The sequence below is a fragment of the Somniosus microcephalus genome, unplaced genomic scaffold (assembly GCF_052327205.1).
Source record: "Somniosus microcephalus isolate GS21.2 unplaced genomic scaffold, FLI_Smic_1.0 unresolved_chr3, whole genome shotgun sequence".
In the NCBI taxonomy this organism is placed as follows: domain Eukaryota; kingdom Metazoa; phylum Chordata; class Chondrichthyes; order Squaliformes; family Somniosidae; genus Somniosus; species Somniosus microcephalus.
The window spans coordinates 2,736,220-2,753,821 of record NW_028225181.1 but is presented as its reverse complement, the minus strand read 5'-3'; positions in this window follow the sequence as shown (position 1 = coordinate 2,753,821).

Sequence of the window (17,602 nt, the reverse complement as noted above, 5' to 3'; positions counted from 1 at the left end):
GGAGAGAATGTTCCTGAGTTCCACTATATTTGTGTGAATAAGTGATTCTTGACAGCTCCAGTAACGGCCTAGCTCTAATTTTAAGATTATGCCCCTTGTTCTGGTCTCCCCCTACCACAGGAAACAGTTTCTCTCTATCAACCCTATCAACATCATTAATCATCTTAAAATCTACAGTTAGTTCCCTCCTTCATCTTCTATAATCAAGGGAATACAAGTCTAGTCTGTGCAATCTTTCCTAATAATTTAACCCTTTCAGCCCCGGTATCATTCTGGTGAATCTGCGCTGCACTCCCTCAAAGGCCAATATGTCCTTCCTGAGGAGCGGTTCCCAGAATTGAACACAGTACTCTGGATTATGTCGTGCTGGAAGATAATTTGTGTAATCAAGACATGGGACACTGCGAGGCCCCTGACAGGATTTCAATGTCCCAGACACTGACTGCTGCTCACCAACTAAAACTGGGACAGAAAAGAGACTGCGATGGTCACTGTATTTAACTTGAAAGTCAAGCATCACCAAGGCTGGAACTTTATTGGTAACTGAGTAATGAGTCCGTATTGAGCTGATGGTGAGAGGGCATTTTTGGGAAGGATTCGGGAAGAAGCAGAATGATCCAGAGAGACAAATGGAAGGACATTCTTCTTTGTTTACTCCACACATCAGAGGTTTTTTGTTATTCGATCATGGGACGTGGGCGTCACTGGCAATGTCAGTACTTATTGCACCTCCCTGGTTGCCCTTGAGAAGGTGGTGGTGAGCCACCTTCCTGAACCACTGCGGTCCCTGTGGTGAAGGTATTACCTCACTACTGTTAGGAAGGGAGATCCAGGATTTTGACCCAGCCACGTTGAAGGATCGGCGATATATTTCCAATTCAGAATGGTGTGTGACTTGAAGGGGAACTTGGAGGTGGTGGTGTTCCCATGTGCCTGCTCCACTTGTCCTTCTAACGCTGAAGGTCGTGGGTTTGGGAGGTGCTGCCAAAGAAGCCTTGGCAAGTTGCCACAGTGCATCTTGTAGATGGTACACACTGCAGCTCCGGTAGGCTGGTGGTGGAGGGAATGAATGTTTATATTGGTTGTTGGGGTGCCAATCAAGCGGGCTGCTGTGTCTTGAATGGTGTCGAGCTTCTTGAGTGTTGTTGGATCAGCACTCATCCAGACAAGTGGAGAGCATTCCATTAAACTCCTTACTTGTGCCTTGTAGATGTTGGAAAGACTTTGGGAGTCAGACGGTGAGACAGTCGCCGCAGAATACCCAACACCTGACCTGCTCTTCTTGCCACAGTATTTGTGTGACTGGTTCAGTTAAGTTTCTGGTCAATGGTAACCCCTAGGATATTGATGATGGTGGATTCGGCAATGGTAATGCACTTGAATATCAAGGGTCGGTGGTTAGACGCTCGCTTGTTGGAGATTACCATTGCCTGGCACTTGTGCGGCACGAATGTTACTTGCTACTTATCAACCCAAACCTGAATGTCGTCCAGGTCTTGCTGCATGTGGGCATGGATTGCTTCATTTTCTGAGGATTTGCTTATGGCAATGCACACTGTGCAGTCATCAGCGAATATCCCCGTTTATGACCTTATGATGGATTGAAGCCCATTGAATGAGCAGCTTAAGATGGTTGGGACTAAGACACTGCCCTGAGGAACACGTGCAGCGATGAAATGCAGCTCTAATGATTGAACTCCTATCACAATAACCATATTTCTTTGTGCAAGGTATGATTCCAGCCAGTGGAGTTTTTCCTCCCTATTCCCAATTATGTTCGGGCTCCTTGATGCCACACTCAGTCAAATGCTGCCTTGCAGACAAGGGTGGTCACACTCACCGCACCTCTGGAATTCAACTCTTTTGACCATGTTTGGACCAAGGCTGTAATGAGGTCAGTAACCGAGTTGTCTTGGCAGAAGCCAAACAGGGCATCAGTGGGCAGGTTATTGGTGAGTAATTAATACTTCTTTGCACTGTCGCCGACACCTTCCATCACTTTGCTGATGATTGAGAGTAGGCAATTGTCCGGCTTGGATTTGTCCTGCTTTTTGTGGACTGGCAATACCTGAACAGTTTTCCACATTGTCGGATAGATGCCAGTGTTATAGCTGAACTGGAACAGCTTGGATAGGGGCACGGCTTGTTCTGGAGCCAAAGTCTTCAGCATGACAGCTGGGATGGTGTTGGGGTCCACAACCTTTGCTGTGCCAAGTGCGCTCAGCCATTTCTTGACAATTCAGCCCCTAGAGCCTGCTCCAGCATTCAATCAGATCATGGCTGATCTGTACCTCAATTCAATCTACCCGCCTTGGTACATCCTTAATACATTCAAACAACAAAAATCTATCAATCTCAGTTTTCAAACTTTTAATTGACCTCCAGCCTTAACAGCGTTTTGGGGGAAGAGAGTGTTCCAGATTTCCACTGCACTTTGTGTGAAAAAGTGCTTCCTGACCACCACTGAACGGCCTACCTCTAATTTTGAGATTATGCCCCTTGTTCTGGACTCCCCCCTCCAGAGGAAATAGTTGCTCTCTAGCTACCCTATCAATTCCTTTAATCATCTGAAACACTACAATCCGATCACTCCTTAATCTTCCATAGTTAAGGTAATACAAGCCTAGGCTATGTAACCTGCCTTTATAATTTAACCCTCTTAGCCCTGGTATCATTCTGCGGAATCTGCGCTGCACCCTTTCCAAGGCCAATATATCCTTACTGAGGTGCGGTTCCCAGAACTGAACGCAGTTACTCTGGAGGGTGTATTACTGGGAGAGTGCTTGTGTAACCAGATCAAGGGACACTGCGAGGCTCCTGATGGCATGTGAATGTGCCAGGCACTGACTACTGCTCATCCACCAGCACAGGGACAGTAAAAGGACTGCGATGGTCTCGTACTAAAACTGAAAGTCAAGCAGGACCAAGGCTGGAACTTTAATGGACTCTGAGTATTAGCGAAATTTTATTTACAGGTTGAATCCCTCCCGTGTCAGTAATGTGTCAGTTTTGAGGAGACGCTGATTGGATATATTTGTGTCATGAAATCGGGCAGAAGCAGAATGGTGTCATGGACCAGGGACTTGAGTTATGTGGAGGGACTGGAGATGCTGGGATTTCTCTAATTAAGGCAGAGGGGACTTTGGGAGATTTGATAGAGGTGTTCAAAATCATGAAAGATTTTGAGAGAGTGAATACGGAGAAAATGTTTCCAGTGGCTGAAGGGTCGGTAACCAGAAGACCCAGATTTAATGTGATTGGAAAAGAACAAGAGGCGACATGAGGAAAAATGTTCTTACACAGCGAGTTGCTGTGTTCTGCAATGCACTGCCTGAAAGGGCGGTGAAAGCAGTTTCAATAATAACTTGCAAAAGGGAATTTTTGACTGGATATGATTTACAGATCTATGAGGAAAGAGCAGGGGAGTGGGATTAATTGAACAGCTCCTTCCAATAGCTGGCACAGGCACGATGGTTCGAATGGGCTCCTTCTGTGCTGTATCATTCTAGGATTCTATGATGTAATGTTTGTCAGATGATGCTGACAGACTGAGACCAATACATTGTTCATATCAGAAGCACTGATAAGATATTTTAAAGGGCACAGGAGTACATTTAGCAACATATGCAAACTAGAGTGAGGAGAGAGAGCACCCTGAGAGAGTGTTTGTGTAAACAGGACACACAACTCTGTGAGGCCCCTGACCAGATATCATTGTCCCAGACCCTGACTGATGCTCACCCACTAACACTGAGACAGTAAAGGGACTGCGATTACATTTCTTGTAATCACGTGGTAGTTGGGATCCCTGGAGGACGCCGGAATGGATCATCTGGCTGAAGATGGTTGCAAACACTTCAGCCATGTATCTTGCACTCATTGAGGAGGGGTTACTCATGGAGCCTCCTCCTCTCGTTAGTTGTTTCATTGGTCTACCAACATTCATGACTGGATATGGCTGGACTGCAGAGCATTGATCTGATCCGTTGATTGTGGGATCACTTACCTCTCTCTACAACGTGGTACATCCGCTGTTTAGCACGCATGTTGCAGCTTCCCCAGGTTGGCACCTCGTGTTTAGGTACGCCTGGTGCTGCTCCTGTCATGCGCTTCTACACTCCATAATGTACCAGGGTTGGTCCCCTGGCTTGATGGTAGTGGTAGTGTGAGATAAATGTTAGGCCATGAGGTTACAGGCAGTGCTGGAATAAAATTCTGCTGCTGCTGATGGCTAACAGCGCCTCATGGATGTCCAGTTTTGATCTGCTGGATATGTTCTGAATCTATCACATTTAGCATGGCGGGAATACCGCACAACATGATGTAGGGTGTCATCCGTGTCTAGACAGGACTTCATATCCACAAGGAATGTGCGATGGTCACTGCTACCAATACTGTCACGGATACATATGCGACAGGGAGATTGATGAGATTGAGCTCAAGTACGTTTTTCCCTCATGATGGTTCTCTCACCACCTCTGCAGTCCCAGTCTGGCAGCTTTGTATGTCAGGAGTCGGCCAGCTCGGTCAGTAATGGTGCTACAGAGCCAGTATTGGTGAAGGACATTTAAGTCCCCCACCCAGATTAAATTCTCTGCCCTTGCTACTCTCAGTGCTTCTTCCAAGAGATGTCCAACATGGAGGAGTACTGATTGATCAGCTGAGGGAGAGCGGTAGGTGGTAATCAGCAGGAGGTTTCCAGATGCATGTTTGACCTGAAGCCATGAGATTTCATGGGGTCTGGAATCAATGGTGAGGACTCCCAGGGCCACTCATTCCCAACTGTAAACTAGTGTGCCACCACATCTGGTGGGTCTGTCCGCCTGGTGGGTTAGGACATACCCAGGGATGGTGATGGAGGAGTCTGGGCCATTGTTGAAAGTTATGAAAGGAAAGACTATGTTGGGCTGTTGCTTGACTAGTCTGTGGGACAGCTCTCCCAATTTTGACAAAAGTCGCCTGATATTCACGAGGAGGAAATTGCAGTGTCCTCTGGTCTGGGCTGGTTGTGCCGTTGCATCCAAAAGACAATGTCAGCCTGTACAAACTGGAACTTTGTTGTCATTTGATACATTTTGGTAGGAGGCATTTGGAGAGACAATGTGAACTAAATGATACAATTTTCAAGGGGATGGAGGAACAGAGAGTCCTGGGGCTGTATGTACACAAATCTTGGAAGGACAAGTTGAGAAGGCTGTTAAAAAAAGCATATTGGATCCTGGTCTTTACTAATAGGGGCACAGTGTGCAAAGCAAGGACGTTATTGCTCAACCTTTGTAGAACACAGTTTAGGCCTCAGCTATAGTATTGTGTTGAATTCTGGGTACCACCTTTTAAGCAGGTTGTCAAGGCCTTGCAGAGGGTGCGGCGGAGATTTATTAGAACAGTACCAGGAATGATGGGCTCCAGTTCACTGGAGAGACTGGAGAAGCTAGGCATTTTCTGCTTATTGCAGAGAAGATTAAGAAAATATTTAATTTTGATGTTGAAAATCATGAATCGTTTTGATAGAGTAAATGAGGATAAGCTGTTTCCAGTGGCAGAAGTGTCAGTGATGACAGAACACAAATTTAAGGTGATTGGCAAAAGGATCAGAGGTGACATGAGGAAACAACTTTTTTACACAGCGAGTTGTTGTGATCTGGAATGCACTGCCTGAAAGGGCGCTGGAATCAGATTCGATAGCAACTACATTTTTTAAAATTCATTGATGGGATGTGGGCGTCGCTGGCTGGGCCTGCCTTTAGTGCCCATCCCTAATTGCCCTTGAGAAGATGGTGGTGAGCCGCTTTCTTGAACTGCTGCAGTCCAAATGGTGAATTGGATAGATTTTGATGGGAGATGACTTACAGATCTATGGGGAAAGAGCAGAGGAAATGGATTAGTTGGACAGCTCGTTCTAAGAGCTGGCACAGGCACGCTGGGTCGAATGGCATCCTTCTGTGCCGTATCATTCTCGGATTCTATGAAGTAATGTTTGTAAGATTATGCTGACAGACTGAGAACAATATAAGCACGGACATTTTTTTAAAGGGCACAGGTGTACATTCAGCAACATATGCAAACTAGATTGAGGAGAGAGAGCTAGCTGGGAGAGTGTTTGTGTAAACAGGACACCCGACACTGTGAGGTCCCTGACCAGATATCCATTCCCCAGACCCTGCCGGCTGCTCACCCATTAACACTGGGACTGTAAAGGGACTGCGATGGTCTCTACATTTAACTAAAATTTCACGAATCACCAACAGCATGTATGTCGAAGGATTAGTGTAAGCTGTAAACTGGACGGTGATATTGATAGCCTGTTGCCCGTTAATGAGACATTAATGATATGGGAGGTGTTTACTCTATTAATATCCTCTTTGTAACAATCAGGGCAGATGAACGTGTTAGTTCACCCACGTCAGACCTGAGAAAGATAGAACAGAGTATATTCTAAATGGTGAGAAGCTAGAAACTGTGGCGGAGCCAAGAGTTTCAGGGATCCATGTAAACAATTCCCTCACATATCAGAGACAACTCCCTCACGTAGCAGAGACAACTCCCTTGTACATCAGAGAAACATCCCACCCATGAATATTTGAACATTAATGGACACTGACTGTTAGCGAGAGCATATTCCCAGAATAAATCCACTCAATGTTTCAGCAACATTCACTAAAACCAATCCTTTCACACCCAGATTTTTAAAGTTGAATTCAAATTCTCAAACATCCAGGGTGGGATTTGGACTCTCATGCTCTGCATCAATATTGCAGTGACATAACCACTGTGCTATCGTACCCTCAGTGATCTCAATCCTTTTGTAGCACCAGATTGCTCAGTGTTACAGTGTAAAAGGGCTGACGCACTTCCAATCTCACTCCCAATAAGATAATGTTCAAGGCCTGGTCCCTGATAGTTTCATCAATCTTCATGCTCCCCATATTGCCGAATCTGTGAATCTCCGTGGTGTTATGTTCATTAATAACTAGTCGTTTTCATTATGAACAGCTAGCTTCTAGCTAGTCACTTTATTCATGCCATGTGGACTTGGTACAGTATCCATCTTGACTACTGCCTTGTGGGTAGCCTACTCTTATATACATACAGCTAAACATACAGCAACATACAGCTCTGTGGTGTATGTGCCTTTAAGAGCCCCAGGTGTGCTGTAATGCTGGTAATTGCCACTCGGGCGATATAAGAATGTATATTGTGTATATCCGTTAGAACCCCCCCCCAGACTTTGCTTAGTAAATACCTATGAACCAACTCCTGTCTTCAGTGTCTTTATCAAAACACGGACACTACAGTGGCGTTGAAGTGGAAACGGACTTACCTGCAATTCGGCAGCACCTCAAGGACATCGATTCCTCGGCCGTCCAGAAGACTGAAGGAAGTGAGAGAAGCTATGGTTTCACCAGCTGGCCAAGCTGGTGGCAGGTATTGCGCTAATCCTTCCTGGGCATCAGGCTGGGGCTCCAGTGGCTGGCTCTACAGCTGAGACAGGCAGTGAAATCGGAGGCAAGTAATAACGGACTGGGAGGGAGCACTCGGGAGACGGCCGGCGTGGCAAGCAGGTCAGCGTTCAGACCTGCGGCGGGAACGAGTCTCCAACAGTAAATTTAAAAAAAAAGAGAACGGAAACCGCAGTAAACAGCGTTGTTATCGGCAGCAGCGGCGGGAAAGCACGGGAAGTGCCATATCTTTGCTACAGAAAAGAAAAAAAAGCGCGGGAAGCGCCATATCTTTTCTGAAATGCCTACGTCTGGCAATATTGATGCTTTTGATAGCGAAATAGAGGATTGGACCACATACGTGGAAAGAGTAGAGGTATATTGCACTGCAAATGGAATAGAAGATGAAACAAAAGCTTCAGTACTTCTGAACTTAATGGGCGCAAAGACATACGGGCTGTTACGAAATTTAATCACTCCAGCCAAACCAAAGGACAAGAATTTTAAAGAAATTGTTGATACCCTGCAGGATTACTTAAACCCAACACCGCTGCTGATAGCGGAACGATTCAAGTTCTTCAAGAGAAATCAACACAAGAATGAAAGTAACGCTGATTACCTAACCGAATTAAGAAAGCTATCAAAGTACTGCCAATTCGGGGCAGGACTATCAGATTATCTTCGAGACAAATTCGTTTGCGGTCGCTTAAGTGAAGGAACACAAAAAAGACTGCTTTCTGAAAAAGATTTAACATTGGACAAAGCATTCAATATGGCTGTATCATACGAAGCAGCAGCAAAAGGAGCTGCAGAGATATAACAAAAGACACAGGACTTTGGCACCCATGAAATGACACAGGGTTTCGAAAGATGTTATCGCTGCGGCAGATCCACCCATAATCGGAGGGACTGCTGGTTCAAGGACAAAGCATGCAGGCAATGCGGAAAGATTGGACACATTGCACGGGTATGCCGATCTGGACAAAATAAACCCTCTGACAGAAAAAATAAAATCAATAAAGGAAAGTACAGGAAGGTACAAATGATGACGGACAGTAGCTCCGAAGACCAGAAGAGCGGTAGCAACTTCGAAAACAAGAGACTAAGCTGTCTCAAATTACATAATGTACTTGTCAAAGATGATTACCAAAGCATTTGGGTTACCCTCACAATAGCAGGATCCCCAGTTAAAATGGAGCTAGATACAGGATCAGCTCTAATCATAAGAAATCGACGGGATTACGAGAGGCTATTTCCGCATATACCTCTAAAAGACACACCCATTATCTAAAAAACATATACGGGGCAGAAAGTATACCCCAAAGGAAAAATAAGGGTACCTGTTGTATACAACGGCAAAAAAATACAAAAGTTGTATTTATACATTCTACAAGATGGTGGTCCACCGTTGTTGGGACGTGAATGGATCAGGAAGATACGTTTAGACTGGCACTCCATTCAGGCACTGACGGTGACCAGTAAGGAAAAAAAAAATGAAGACATCATACCTGAACGATTAAAAGACACCTTGGCCAACGCCAAAGAAGTGTTTCAAGAGAAACTAGGAACCTTGAAAGGCATCACCGCCTCAATAAAAGTGGAAGATGCAGCAATTCCCAAATTTTTTAATGTAAGACCGGTGCCATACGCAATACGTCCAGCAGTCGAGGCAGAGCTGGAGAATTTGGGAAAAGCAGGCGTATTATCCAAAATAGATTGGAGCGAATGGGCAACACCCATCGTTCCAGACATGAAAAAAGCATTGAATAAAGATAAATCTGAAGAACAGAGAAAAATTCGCATCTGTGGTGACTTCAAGGTGACTGTAAACCCGGTCCTTCACACAGTACAGTATCCTCTTACGAGGATAGAAGATATTTTCACCTCACTATACGGAGGGAAACGTATCACCAAAATTGACTTGGCACAGGCATATCTACAGCTGGAGGTTGAGGAGGCCTCTAAAAAGTATCTCACGATAAACACACACAAAGGCCTGTACCAGTACAATCGACTGGTTTTTGGAGCAGCATCAGCTCCAGCTATCTGGCAAAGAGCTATGGAGCAAGTCCTGCAAGGGATTCCGGGGACTCAATGCTACCTAGGCGACATCATTGTAACAGGAGAAAACTACAACGAGCACCTTGCCAATTTGGAGCAGGTGCTCACTAGGCTGAAAGAACGAGGACTACGAGCGAATCGCCCCAAGTGCGAATTTTTCCAAAATCAGATATCATATTGTGACCACATAATTAATAATGAAGGGTTGCATAAGTCACCTGAAAAAATTGAAGCGGTTATAAAAGCCCCAGCACCTGAGAATGTTTCACATTTAAGGTCGTTCCTGGGATTAATAAATTACTATCATAAATTTTTACCGAACTTATCAACTCTTCTACACCCTCTTAATGAACTTCTACGAAGAGGAGTGATTTGGAAATGGAACGAAGACTGTAAACGTGCCTTCCATAAATGCAAAGACTTAATCACATCCGAAGAAGTTTTGGCTCATTACAACCCATCACTGCCAATCAGACTGGCGTGCGATGCATCCCCTTATGGCAGAGGAGCAGTATTATCCCATAAATTCCCTGATGGCTCAGAACGGCTGATAGCATTTGCATCACGCTCATTAAACTCAGCTGAGTGTAACTATGCCCAAATCGACAGGGAAGCACTCAGCCTGGTATTGGGAGTGAAGGAATTCAACCATTACCTACACGGACAAATATTTACCTTGTTGACTGACCATCAACCCCTCATCTCCATATTCAACCCTAAAAAAAAGGTGTTCCCATTATGACAGCGCAAAGGCTACAGGGGTGGTCCCTTTTTCCAGGGGCACACCTATACAACATAGAATACAAAGGGTCAAAACAGCATGGGAATGCTGACGGTTTATCACGCCTACCTTTGCCAACGGTAGAAGAGGAACCTACATTAGACCCAGTAGAGATGTTCCACGCTACCATAGTGGAATGCCTACCAGTGACAAATTCTGCCATTGAAAGGGAGACGAGAAATGACCCGACTCTCTCACGGGTCTACGATTTAACAGTGAAGGGATGGCCAGCACATGGCGAACGACTGTTGCCAGCATTCTCGCAATGAAGAGAACAGCTGTCAGTGTGCCGAGTGGCCTTGATGTGTGGATCCAGAGTGGTGATTCCACCCAAACTCCAGGATAAAGTGCTAAAGGAGCTTCACAAGGGGCATCTGGGTGGATTGAAAATGAAGAACCTAGCTAGGGCATTTGTATGGTGGCCAGGTATCGATGGAGACATCGAAGAAATGACCAAGAGCTGCCTAGGATGCCAGAAGGTCCAAAACGCTCCACCACAAGCCCCTCTACATCCTTGGGAGTGGCCCTCATCTCTCTTGCAAAGGGTGCACATCGACCTTGCTGGTCCATTTATGGACTCAATGTTCTTAATCGCGGTTGATGCACACTCCAAGTGGTCGGAGGTAATAAAGATGTCCTCCACCACCACGGAAAAAAACCATCACAGTATTAAGGACCATATTTGCCAGGAATGGGCTGCCGGAACAGATATGTTCTGATACTGGACCGCAATTTGTGTCCGAAGAATTCAGAAAGTTCTTAAAAAACAATGGGGTTAAGCACTACACGTCTGCCTCACACCATCCCGCCACCAATGCATTGGCTGAAAGGTTTGTCCAGACCTTCAAGAAGGCCATAAAGGCCTTGGGTAATGAAGACATAAAACTTCAGCACAAGGTGGATAACTTCTTATTCGCATACAGGAATGCAACACATATGGTTGCCAACCAAACTCCTGCCATGACGTTCTTCAATAGAAACCAAAGATGCCGGCAGCATTTGATCAAGCCCAACATCAGAAGGGACATGGAGAACCGGCAGTTTCAAGGCATGAATGAAAGGCCAACTAGTACCTTCCAGATAGGCCAACAAGTTTTGGCCCGGGACTACCGTACCGAGAAATGGCAGCCTGGAATTATCTGCACACGACTAGGACCACTGATGTATACCGCGGGCATTGGAGAAAGTATAATAATGTGCCATGCTGACCAAATCATAAAGTCATCCAAAAAGGGACAACCTACAGCACAACTCTATACATCTAACGATGAAGTAGAGATACCCATATCTACCTCCGATCCGGTGACACTGGAACCCGATGAACACGACACTGGCATTCAAGCCGAATCAGCCTTGCCAGAAGAACCTACTACACCACCAGAAACTATTACACCCCCGAGGCGTTATCCAGACCGAGTCAGGAAGCCTCCTGAGAGACTAACTTATAATTAATTAATTAACTACAGCAATGTATATTATTTTGCTTATAACATGTAATTAATAATTACTTAAAATATGATGTACTGGTTAGCTAAAAGGGGAGGAATTGTGGTGTATGTGCCTTTAAGAGCCCCAGGTGTGCTGTAATGCTGGTAATTGCCACTCGGGCTATATAAGCCTGTATATTGTGTATATCCGTTAGAACCCCCCCCCAGACTTTGCTTAGTAAATACCTATGAACCAACCCCTGTCTTCAGTGTCTTTATCAACACACGGACACTACAAGCTCCACCTAGTGTACCATTCTAGAATGACAGTTTACTGATCATTACATCCCCCTTTCTTTGAGGTTAAACAAAATCAATATCAATCAATATCAATCAACTTTCAAGAAACACGATAAAGATGATATCAGTAACACTTTTGTTAGTGCTGTATAAACATAAACATTTTCACAACAGTGAACACATTTTCAAAGCTTTACTTTATACTCAATGATTAAGTCTATCAGGCTTTTTTACTTCACGTGTGGATCTTCTCAGCACAGGTAAGTCTGATGTGTTTTCATGAGAGCCTGTATGTGTGTTTGTGTTACATTGTTCTGGTGGTGATTGACAAGATTCAGTTTCGGCATTGTCATCGATTTGCTCTTGGATAGTTTCTTGTGTTTTCAGGAGGGAACGGTGGTTCCTCCTGAGAATCTGTCCTTCTTCAGTTCTAACAATGTATGACCTTGGTCCTACTTCCTCAAGAACTGTACCTTTCCTGTTCCATGCATCTGGATCCTCAATCCTGACAACATCATCCCTTGTCAATAGTTTCAGAGTTTTGGATGACTTGTCAGAGTATGATTTCTGTTTCAGCTTAAACAGTTGAAGTCTCTGTCTCAGTTCCTTACTCTGCTTTTCTTTTGCACAGCAGGGTAGCTTGATGCAACTTGTGACCCATTAGGAGTTCAGCAGGTGAAGAACCAGAGTCTAAAGGTGAGGCTCGGTAACTCAGCAGGGCGAGATAATGATCAGACTTGCTTTCTGTCGCTTTCTTCAGTAGCTGTTTGAGAACTTGAATGCCTTTTTCTGCCTTACTATTCGACTGAGCATACAAAGGACTGGATGTGATGTGCTGAAAGTCATACTGTGCTGCAAACTGTTGCCACTCCTTACAGTTGAAGCACGGACCATTGTGGCTAAAGGCAATCCTGGGAATTCCATGTCTGGCGAAGATGGATTTCACATGCATTATGACACTGCTTGCTGTGGTGCTTGAGAGCAGCGCCATCTCAGGATAGTTAGAATAGTAGTTAATCACTATTAGATAGTCTTTACCATTCAAATGAAAAAGGTCCATACCAATCTTTTGCCATGGTGCTGTTGGTAAGTCAGCTACTATCATTGGTTCCTTTGCTTGCTTGTTTTGGTGTTTCTGACATGTCTCACATTTGCCTATCATGTTCTCAATGTCCTTATTTATGCCAGGCCAATAAACAGTGCCTCTTGCTTTCCTTTTGCATTTTTCAATTCCGAGGTGTCCCTCATGAATCCTTTTGTGCATGTCTTGACGTAAAGCCTGTGGAATGACTATTCTATTCTGATTTAGTAATAGTCCACTTGCGACACTCAACTCTGACCTGATGTGATAGTACTTTGGACAGGAACCTTTTGGCCAACCATGATGAATGTTCTCTATTACTGTTTGTAACACTGCATCTTTTACTGTTTCTTCTGCTATTTGCTTTGATTTTGTGTCTGACACGGGCAGCACAGCAGTGACCATAATCACATGAACATCCACGTCGTCTTCAGAAAGCTCACATGACTCATTGTGGGTGCTCGGGATAGTGCATCTGCTAACACTATGTATTTGCCTGGTGTGTAGATCAGTTCAAAGTCATATCTTTGCAGCTTCATCATGAGTCGTTGAATCCTTGGAGACATCTCATTCAGATTTTTTTTTATGATGGCAACCAGTGGCCAGTTGTCTGTGTTGTATCCGTGTGTTAATGGAGACACGGAATGCAGGAGTTGGTTTAACAGGTGTTTACTGAACAAAGTCTGGAGGTGAACTAAAACATACAAGACGCTATACAGGCTTATATACCCGAGTGGTCACTACCGGTATTACAGTACACAGGGGCTCTTAAAGGTACATACACTACAATTCCTCCCCTTTTAGATAATTAGTACATAACATTTTAGGTAATCATTAATTAACATGTTTACAAGAACAATAATCTAAACATTTGCTGCTGTTAATCAATTATAAGTCAGTCTCTCTGGAGGCTTCCTGACTCAGTCTGGATAACGCCTCGGTGGTGTAGTAGTTTTCGGTGGTGTAGTAGGTTCTTTTGGCAAGGTCGATTCGGCTTGAATGCCAGTGTCGGGTTCATCTGGTTCCAGTATCACCGGGTCAGAGGAAGATACTATGGGTATCTCTGCTTCATCATTAGGCGTACAGAGTTGTGGTGTAGGTTGTCCCTTTTTGGATGACTCTATGATCTGGTCAGCATGGCGCCTTATTATGCTTTCTCCAATGTCCACGGTATACATCAGCGGTCCTAGTTGTGTGCAAATAGTTCCAGGCTGTCATTTCTCGGTACGGTAGTCCTGGGCCAAAACTTGTTGACCTATCTGGAAGGTTCTAGTTGGCCTTTCATTCATGCCTTGAAATTGCCGCTTCTCTACGTCCCTTCTGATGTTTGGCTTGATCAAATCCAGCCGGCATCTTAGTCTTCTATTGAAAAACATCATGGCGGGAGTTTGGTTTGTAACCACATGTGTTGCATTCCTGTACGCAAACAAGAAGTTTCTACCTTATGTTGTAGATTTATGTCTTCATTACCCATGGCTTTTATGGCCTTCTTGAAGGTCTGGACAAACCTTTCAGCTAATCCATTTGTGGCGGGATGGTATGGGGCAGACGTGTAGTGCTTAACCCCATTGTTTTTTAAGAACTTCCTGAATTCTTCGGACACAAATTGCGGTCCATTATCAGAACAGATCTGTTCAGGTAGCCCATTCCTGGCAAATATGATCCTTGATACTGTGATGTTTTTTTCCGTGGTGGTGGAGGACATCTTTATTACCTCTGGCCACTTGGAGTGTGCATCAACAGCGATTAAGAACATTGAGTCCATAAATGGACCAGCAAAGTCGATATGTACCCTTTGCCATGGAGATGAGGGCCACTCCCATGGATGTAGGGGGGCTTGTGGTGGGGCGTTTTGGAATTCTGGCATCCTAGACAGCTCTTGGTCATTTCTTTGATGTCTCCATCGATACCTGGCCACCACACAAACGCTCTGGCTAGGTTCTTCATTTTCACTCCACCCAGATGCCCCTCGTGAAGCTCCTTTAGCACTTTATCCTGGAGTTTGGGTGGAATCACCACTCTGGATCCACACATCAAGGTTCCTCGGCACACTGACAGCTGTTCTCCTCTTTGCAAGAATGCTGGCAACAGTGGTTCGCCATGTGCTGGCCATCCCTTCACCATTAAATCATAGACTCGTGAGAGAGTCGGGTCATTTCTCGTTTCCTTTTCAATGGTAGAATTTGTTACTGGTAGATATTCCACTATGGTTGAGTGGAACATCTCCACTGGGTCTACTGTAGGTTCCTCTTCTACCATTGGCAACGGTAGGTGCGATAAACCGTCAGCATTCCCATGCTGTTTTGATCCTTTTATGTCATATTGGTGTGCCCCTAGGAAAAGGGACCACTCTGTAGCCTTTGCGCTGTCATCATGGGAACGCCCTTTTTAGGGTTGAATATGGAGACGAGGGGTTGATGGTCAGTCAACAAGGTAAATTTTTCTCCGTGTAGGTAATGGTTGAATTTCTTCACTCCCCACACCAGGCTGAGTGCTTCCCTGTCGATCTGGGCATAGTTACGCTCAGCTGAGTTCAATGAGCATGATGCAAAAGCTATCGGCCGCTCCGAGCCATCAGGGAATCTATGCGATAATACCGCACCTACGCCGTAAGGGGATGCATCGCACGCCAGTCTGATTGGCAGTGATGGGTTGTAATGAGCCAACACTTCCTTGGACGTTATCAAGCCTTTGCATTTATGGAAGGCACGTTTACAGTCTTTGCTCCATTTCCAAATGACTCCCGTTTGTAGCAGTGCATTAAGAGGGTGCAGAACAGTTGATAAGTTCGGTAAAAATTTATGATAGTAATTTATCAATCCCAGGAATGACCTTAATTGTGAGACATTTTCAGGTGCTGGGGCTTTTATGACCGCTTCAATTTTTTCAGGTGACTTATGCAACCCTTCTTCGTTAATTATATGGCCACAATATGATATTTGTTTCTGGAAAAATTCGCACTTGGGGCGATTGGCTCTTAGGCCCCGTTCTCTCAGCCGAGTGAGCACCTGCTCCAAATTGGCAAGGTGCTCGTTGTCGTTTTCTCCTGTTACAAGGATGTCGTCTAGGTAGCATTGAGTCCCCGGAATGCCTTGCAGGACTTGCTCCATAGCTCTTTGCCAGATAGCTGGAGCTGATGCTACTCCGAAAATCAGTCGATTGTACTGGTACAGGCCTTTGTGTGTGTTTATCGTGAGATACTTTTTAGAGGCCTCCTCAACCTCCATCTGTAGATATGCCTGTGCCAAGTCAATTTTGGTGAAACGTTTCCCTCCGGATAGTGAGGCGAAAATATCTTCTATCCTCGGAAGAGGATACTGTACCGTGTGAAGGATCGGGTTTACAGTCACCTTGAAGTCCCCACAGAAGCGAATTTTTCTCTGTTCTTCAGATTTATCATTATTCAACGTTTTCTTCATGACCGAGATGATGGGTGTTGCCCACTCGCTCCAATCTAACTTGGATAACATGCCTGCCTTTTCCAAATTCTCCAGCTCTGCCTCGACTGCTGGAGGAATTGCGTATGGCACCGGCCTTGCCTTAAGAAACTTGGGAATTGCCGCATCTTCTACTTTTATTGAGGCGGTGACGCCTTTCAAGGTTCCTAGTTCCTGTTGAAAGACTTCTTTGGCGTTGGCCAAGATGTCTTTTAATCGTTCAGGTATGACGTCATCATCATTTTTTTTCTTACTGGTCACCGTCAGTGCCTGAATGGAGTGCCAGTCTAAACGTATCTTCCTGATCCATTCACGTCCCAACAGCGGTGGACCACCATCTTGCAGAACGTATAAATACAATTTCTGTATTTCCTTGCCGTTGTATACAACAGGCACCTTTATTTTCCCTCTGGGGTATACTTTCTGCCCCGTATATGTCTTCAAGATAATGGATGTGTCTTTCAAAGGTATATGCGGAAATAGCCGCTCGTAATCCCGTCGACTTATGATGGTCAGAGCTGATCCTGTAACTAGCTCCATTTTAACTGGTGACCCCGCTATCGTGAGGGTAACCCAAATGGTCTGGTAATCTTCTTTGGCAATTACATTATGTAATTTGAGGCAGCTTAGTCTCTTGTTTCCGGAGTCGCTATCACTCTTCTGGTCTTTGGAGCTACTGTCCGTCATCATATGTACCTTTCTGTACTTTTCCTTATTGATTTTTTTTCTGTCAGTGAATTTTTTGTTTCCAGATCGGCATACACGTGCAATGTGTCCCATCGTTCCTCATTGACTGCATGCTTTGTCCTTGAACCAGCAGTCCCTCTGGTCATGGGTGGACCTGCCGCTGCGATAACATCTCTCGAAACCCCGTGTCATTTCATGGGTGCCGAAGTCCTGTGGCTTTTGCTGTATCTCTGCAGCTCCTCTTGCTGCTGCTTTGTATGATACAGCCACACCGAAAGCCTTGTCCAGTGTAAAATCTTTCTCAGAAAGTAGCCTTTTCTGTGTTCCTTCACTTAGGAGACCGCAGACGAATTTGTCTCGTAGAGAATCTGCCAGTCCTGCCCCAAATT